Consider the following 7,322-nt stretch of genomic DNA (forward strand, 5'->3'; position numbering starts at 1 on the left):
TTCACGAGGGTTTACCGTCCTTTACGGAGCTTATTTCTAAAGAAATTTTGAGCAAAAAATGTCATATAAACATAGTTCCTATTCTCAATATTTTCAGAGTTGCACTAATTTAAAGTTGTTTGTAAAATTCGTTTTTTCTTTAGTTGGAAGTTAAAAGAATAATACAAATAGAGAACGAACCATTCAGAAGTATCATTTCTTTAATTGGCAAGTATTATGAATATGATGAAAGAGTAATGGAACGGAGAAAAATTCCCTCCAGCACCGGGATTTGAACCCGGGTCTTCAGCTCTATGTGCTGATGCTTTATCCACTAAGCCACACCGGATACCCACCCCGGCGCCGGACAGAATCGTCTCAGATTAAGTTCCAACTCTTGGGTTCCCTCTAGTGGCCGCCCTCTGCACTACGTCATAGATGTCTATGAACGTAAGACTGAAGTCCACAAATGTGCTGAGGTGCACTCGTTATGAGTGACTAGTTGGCCGGGATCCGACGGAATAAGCGCCGTCTTAAATCACGAAGTGATTTACGCATATCATATATATTATTTTAATGTACCGAAGTACATAATGATATTTCCATGCAGGTATTCTGCGTCATCACATGATAAAAGAGTAATGGAACGGAAAAAAAATTCCCTCCGGCGCCGGGATGTGAACCCGGGTTTTCAGCTCTACGTGCTTATGCTTTATCCACTAAGCCACACCGGATACCCACTCCGGCGTCGGACAGAATCGTCTCAGATTAAGTTCCAACTCTTGGGTTCCTCTAGTGGCCGCCCTCTGCTATATGATATGCGTAAATCACTTCGTGATTTAAGACGGCGCTTATTCCGTCGGATCCCGGCCAACTAGTCACTCATAACGAGTGCACCTCAGTACATGTGTGGACTTCAGTTCTACGTTCATAGACATCTATGATGTAGTGCAGTGGGCGGCCATTAGAGGGAACCAAAGAGTTGGAACTTAATCTGAGACGATTCTGTCGGACGCCGGGGTGGGTATCCGGTGTGGCTTAGTGGATAAAGCATCAGCACGTAGAGCTGAAAACCCGGGTTCAAATACCGGCGCCGGAGGGAATTTTTCTGCGTTCCATTACTCTTTCATCATATGATGACGCAGAATATCTGCATGGAAATATCATATGTACTTCGGTACATTAAAATAACATATAAGTATTATGAAGCTAAAAATGTGCTGTGAGGTCCTTAGTTGCTTCGAACAGACATCTTTTACTATTTTAACTAGAAAATTACATTATTCTTACGCACTTATCACAACAATTATTACAAACCACACAACTTCCAACGACGTAATTATTTTCAGTACAATTTTGCATCCTAATTTACAGTCTTGGAGAGTTTACAAGATATTTTTTAAAAAATGTCGCCGTCCGCTTGAGTACACTTGGCAGCACGCTTGTGAACGGCACTCGTCGCTCTACGTAACTGCATACGGCTATCTTTGATTTCCGTAGCGCTCGCGCTGGCTGCTGACTGCACGCTGACCAAGATCACGCGTTCACAGCAATGCGTTCCAATAACGAAACGTAATTCTGTAAATATTGCGAATAGGATCCATGTTTATATGACATTTTTTGGTCAGAATGTCTTCGGAAATAAGCTCCGTAAAGGACGGCAAATCCCTGTGAATCACCCTGTATATTCTCCTACATTATATATGACTCTCTGCGAACGCTGAGATAGTTTTTCGATTCTGCGTCTGAAGATATCTGCTGGTTTGGGAGGTAATGAAGTTTTCAAGCTAAGTTTGCAAAACATCCGCCTTGTCAAAGGAGTTCCCTTGAAGATTGTTGGATAAAGAACGGAAAAGGTGGAAATCCGAGGGCGCAAGGTCGGTAGAATATGGGGGGATGTGGAATCTTCTCCTAACCAAGCTCTTGGTTAGCTGCTTTAGTCATGTTAACAGAGTACCTACGTGCAATTTCGTGTTGCAGCAGCACTTGATGCTGTCTTTCCTGTCGTTTTTCTTCAATTGCTGCAGCAAAGCGTCTAAGCTGTTGTCAATAACTGTCAGTAGTTACGGTTACATTTCTGGGAAGTAAATCTTAGTGTACGAAAACTTCTTTATTTCACCAGACGCATAATATCACCTTCTGTGGATGGACATTAACTGTTGTACAGGATGATATGTGTTGAAACCACATAGGCCTAACCATTTTCCTGCAGTGATCTTTCCAACGGCATTCTCCCCACACACGACACATGTTTCGAGGAGCCTTCGCTATTTGCTCCTCTTACTTACTTACTTACTTTTAAGGAACCCGGAGGTTCAATACCGCCCTCACATAAGCCCACCATTGGTCCCTATCCTGAGCAAGATTAATCCAGTCTCTACCATCATATCCCACCTCCCTCAAATCCATTTTAATATTATCTTCCCATCTACGACTCGGCCTCCCTAAAGGTCTTTTTCCCTCCGGTCTCCCAACTAACACTCTATATGCATTTCTGGATCCGCCCATACGTGCTACATGTCCTGCCCATCTCAAACGTCTGGATTTAATGTTCCTAAGTATGTCAGGTGAAGAATATAATGCGTGCAGTTCTGTGTTGTGTAACTTTCTACATTCTCCTGTAACTTCATCCCCCTTAGCCCTAAATATTTTCCTAAGCACCTTATTCTCAAATACCCTTAACCTATGTTCCTCTCTCAAAGTGAGAGTCCAAGTTTTACAACCATACAGAACAACCGGTAATATAACTGTTTTATAAATTCTAACTTTCAGAGTTTTTGACAGCAGACTGGATGATAAAAGCGCCTCAACTGAATAATAACAGGCATTTCCCATATTTATTCTGCGTTTAATTTCCTCCCGAGTATCATTTATATTTGTTACTGTTGCTCCCAGGTATCTGAATTTTTCCACCTCTTCAAAGGATAAATTTCCAATTTTTATACTTCCATTTCGTACAATATTCTGGTAACGAAACATAATCATATACTTTGTATTTTCGGAATTTACTTCCAAACCTATCTCTTTACTTGCTTCAAGTGGAATTCCTGTATTTTTCCTGATCGTTTGTGGATTTTCTCCTAACATATTCACGTCATTCGCATAGACAAGCAGCTTATATAAGCCGTTCAAATCCAAACCCTCTCTGTTATCTTGAACTTTCCTAATGGCATAATCTAGAGCACAGTTAAAAAGTAAAGCTGATCGTGCATCTCCTTGCTTTAGCCCACAATGAATTGGAAACGCATCTGACAGAAACTGACCTATACGGACTTTGCTGTAGGTACGTTTCACTGAGACAGATTTTAATTAATGGAACTAGTTTTTTGGGAATACCAAATTCAATAAGAATATCATATAAGACTTCTCTCTTAACCATGTCATATGCCTTTCTGAAATCTATGAGTAACTCCATTATGTGCCGACTAAAAAATATCTCATCAATAGTTGATCTATTACGCTTAAAACCACACAGATGATCCCCAATAATTTCATCTACATATGGAGTTAATCTTCTCAAACGAATATTGGAAAAAATTTTGTACGACGTCAACAAAAGTGATACTCCTCGACAGTTACTACAGTTAGTATATGCTCCTCTATTAAACTCAAATACAAGAAAATATCAGCAGTGTTCATCTCTTTCCACTTGACACTCCATCTTCTTTGGTATACAAACCGGACAAACTTTCTTTAAATTCGCAAAATTCGAGGCGTATTTACAAGCACATGAGGCGGAATAATAAATTATAAATGAAAAACGCTAAACAATCTCCTAACAACGCAGAGTTCTCTTGAACAAAAACGTTACGAACTTATGCTTTAACCTAATAGAATATGAAGTACAAGAAATATTTGACCACAGCATTACGGTGTGTTTTCGCTTCGTTTTTTTGTTCAAAGTCCTTTGCGGTAATATAGTGGTTACCAGTAGAACCGTTGGATTCTGAGTTCATAGGTTCAAACCCGGCTGAGGGGGTCGAATTTTAAACGGCGATCCCGTCTGTTTTAGAAAGCTTCTGACAAAATTTGTTGGTCCTTTTCCAGACTATGAAAGAAATCTCTGCAATTGAAAGCATCGTTAAAATACTTTCATTACAACGTGTCACTCTTCCAAAGATTTCATTTCTGCGTCTCTTGTGTGTTTTTTTTTGTACGATTAAACCATAACTTGGAAATTGGAACCTGTTATATTGAAAATATATTAAGAAAGTGGTACTATTTCACGAAATTAATGTGACAGAAAGCTGAAGTAATCCTGCGGAATGAATTACGTACAGACATTTTCAGATTACTGGAGGTAAAGCTGATCTTTACTGTGTAAGTCTATATTCAAAACGGAACATAAGATCACAGACCTACGTTAAAGACAAAATTATTTCTCCCCAGTTATTTTTTACTGTATTTTTCACACTGGTTTCTTAAGTAAGAGTATTAAAAACCGTCGAATACGAATATTCTCATTTCCTTATTTAAATCCTCTCGTCAATCCCTTCTGTAGTCCACCGCCGTTTATCGCTAGTGAACATTCATTTCAGCAGCTTCGGGTCTTTTACATTCATGTTTATTACTGCATTTAATTCCTTGCCATAAATTCTTAATTACATTTTCAATCTCTGTGTGTAATTCTTGTATACTCGCTATCATCATAAAATCCCCTGAGGTTAGTTACAAGCAATTTTTAAATATAATATAAATTCACTCTACTACATAATAATCCCACTGAAGCTAAGATTTTCTGTATTATTAATCCGTGCATAACTACATATGCATCAATTTTAATTTTACTCTATGTATTAATGATCTTTCTACAGAACGCCAGAAACATTTTCAGAATAGCATTAATTGCGAGACAGAATTACGTTGTCGTGTTTGTAAATTGTGTTTCTACACGACAGAAAATATTACTAAAATTTAATCATGTTAGGTCCTAAATGGTAGAAAATTAACATCTAACCTAATCTAATTTGATTCATAATAAAATGCACAAAGCCGCCATGAAGGTTATGTCGAATTCAAACCGGTGGTCCTGCTGATAAAATGAGTTTAAATAGTTCTCGTAGAGTGGTCAAAGGTGCCAAGCCTTGGCCTAGCGGTACGGAATGAGTTCTGATTTAGGTCTTAACTGACAAAAAAAAATCTCATTATATTCCGGAGCCAATACGGTTGGAATAATTAGTGATAACGGGATGGTATGTGGCAATACGTTGACGAGGACTCGGGAGGGGGGCATTATGACTAGTACCCTAGATTATATATATATATATATATATATATATATAACAGATAGCTCAATCCTATGTTAAAATCGGCAGCACTTTGAAGAGAACAACCGCCAGGATCGTCACCCGTCCGCCGTAAACGAACACGAAATCGCAGTTCAGTCGCTAATGCAATTCAAATGGGAGTTATGATGTCACTCCTTATGTAACAACTAGATGGCAGCATAGTAAACCTGACAAAAGTTGTTACCGTCAAAGGCTATAAGACCAGCAATCTGGGTATATATGATCTAGGCCAGTACTACGACCTAAAAGATGTATTGCGCTAACCCTTCAGCTAGGCGCATTCCCAACACCAGTTGACTACACTAAGGTTCGCTGAGTATCCAGGTTTCGAGCACGCAACTTCACTCTTCCCTAGACCAGCTCCCTTCGTGCGTCGCCAGAAGAGGTTTGAATTGACTGTGTGCTTTTCTGGTAATAAAAGGAAATATATACAAAGTGGGGCAAAAGTCACTATCTGTCTCCACAATAAGTAGTGGAGGTCTTAAAAGCAGCCGTTGAGCCGTTGAAAAATATGATTTGGATGCAATACCGTGAAAAAATTGCTGATATCGAATATTAATAATGTAACATTACTTTTTTACTTTAGAACTAGTTTCTAGGGACAGGTTGTAGTAGTATGATATCAATAGATGGAAGTTGTTTTCTCGTAACGTTTTAAATTATGCATATATATGCTCCGTTTACCTTTTCCCTCCAGGAAAGTCCCGATGATCCATATTAGGCCTATAGGTTGCTGATAAGAGTCGGAGCAGATACGGAAGTTAGGACGATAGGAACACTCCGACTCCACCCGAGACTGAACACAGACCATTTCATCACACAGTCTGTTGCTCTTCCGACAGAGCAAACTCACAGGGGAAAGGCAGATTAATGAATTATTTTGCACACAGTTATGCAGAGACTTTCTGCTGTAGTGTACTGAGAGTCCCTTTGTGCAGTAGTAGTCATGATCTGCATTGAATAGGGATCCGGTTTACTTCAGTGAAAAGCAGTCAATAGACTATTCAACTCCAATTGGGCTTTTAATATTGGATATAAGGGGTACAATGATAGACTCACCTCCTCGTGGTGTACCCTGGAAACGTTTATAACAAACGGCTAAGTAGTCTATCACCTAAGCAGAAGAATCAATGACACCAAAAAACCGCCCTTTTCAGGGTGACTCTTTGAAATTATTACAATAGAACTGTGGAGGTCTCTCGCAATCGAAGAAAGCAGAATTGTCTAAAATAATATCTACAGACAATATAGATGTATTTATCCTCCTTGAAGCCAATAAAACTACAGAAGAAATAGAGAATTTCCAGTTCCCTGACTATACATCACACATCCTCGAAAAACATAGGCAAATTGCCAGCGGAATTGTTGTCGGAGTCAGACGTAACATGAGTGCTGACTTTAAAATAATCAAATCTATGGGCAACACCGATGATAAAATGGAGATGATAAATCTTCACATTTGGAAACTTCGTCAGAGTTTTAGCATTTATGCAACATACAATCCACCTAACAACAAAGCGATTTTCGACATAATAAATGTAAACAGGAAAACTGTGCTCATAGGTGACTTTAACTCCCCATCTGTAACGTGGGGTTACAATTATACAACGCCACCTGGAGATATTCTTGAAGATTTCATAAGCAGTACGCACTTGCAACTAATCTACAACCCAAAAGACCCACCTACCTTCCTTCATTATAATGGAAATGGGACAAATCCTGACCTCCTCTTCGCCTCCTCGGACATCTTTGACAATGCATCAATGAAGGTCATAGAAGATCCAGGAAGTGGAGATCGTATTATGATAGCAACTATCCAGCTAAAGAATGCAGGTCCACGCCAAGGCCCATCAAAAGTTTCGTGGAACTTTATGAAGGCCAACTGGCCCAAGTATACCAACATCCTTGAATCTAAATTAGACATTTCCAAAATCAATTTCACTTTGCCCCCAGATAATATCTGCAAACAAATCAACAGCATAATTCTTAACACAGCCAAGAAATGCATCCCTCTTGGAAGACAGACACATTATAAATGTTTTTGGAATAACAAAC

General features: G+C 39.1%; 1 non-coding gene across 1 annotated transcript; it reads right to left on the reverse strand.

Moving 5' to 3' along the window:
• Positions 1-256: 256 nt before the first annotated feature.
• On the reverse strand, positions 257-328 carry TRNAY-AUA (transfer RNA tyrosine (anticodon AUA)). Its single transcript has one exon. It is a non-coding gene; the product is annotated as a tRNA-Tyr (tRNA).
• Positions 329-7,322: the final 6,994 nt, after the last annotated feature.

This window comes from Periplaneta americana, chromosome 16 (assembly GCF_040183065.1).
Source record: "Periplaneta americana isolate PAMFEO1 chromosome 16, P.americana_PAMFEO1_priV1, whole genome shotgun sequence".
Taxonomy (NCBI): Eukaryota; Metazoa; Arthropoda; class Insecta; order Blattodea; family Blattidae; genus Periplaneta; species Periplaneta americana.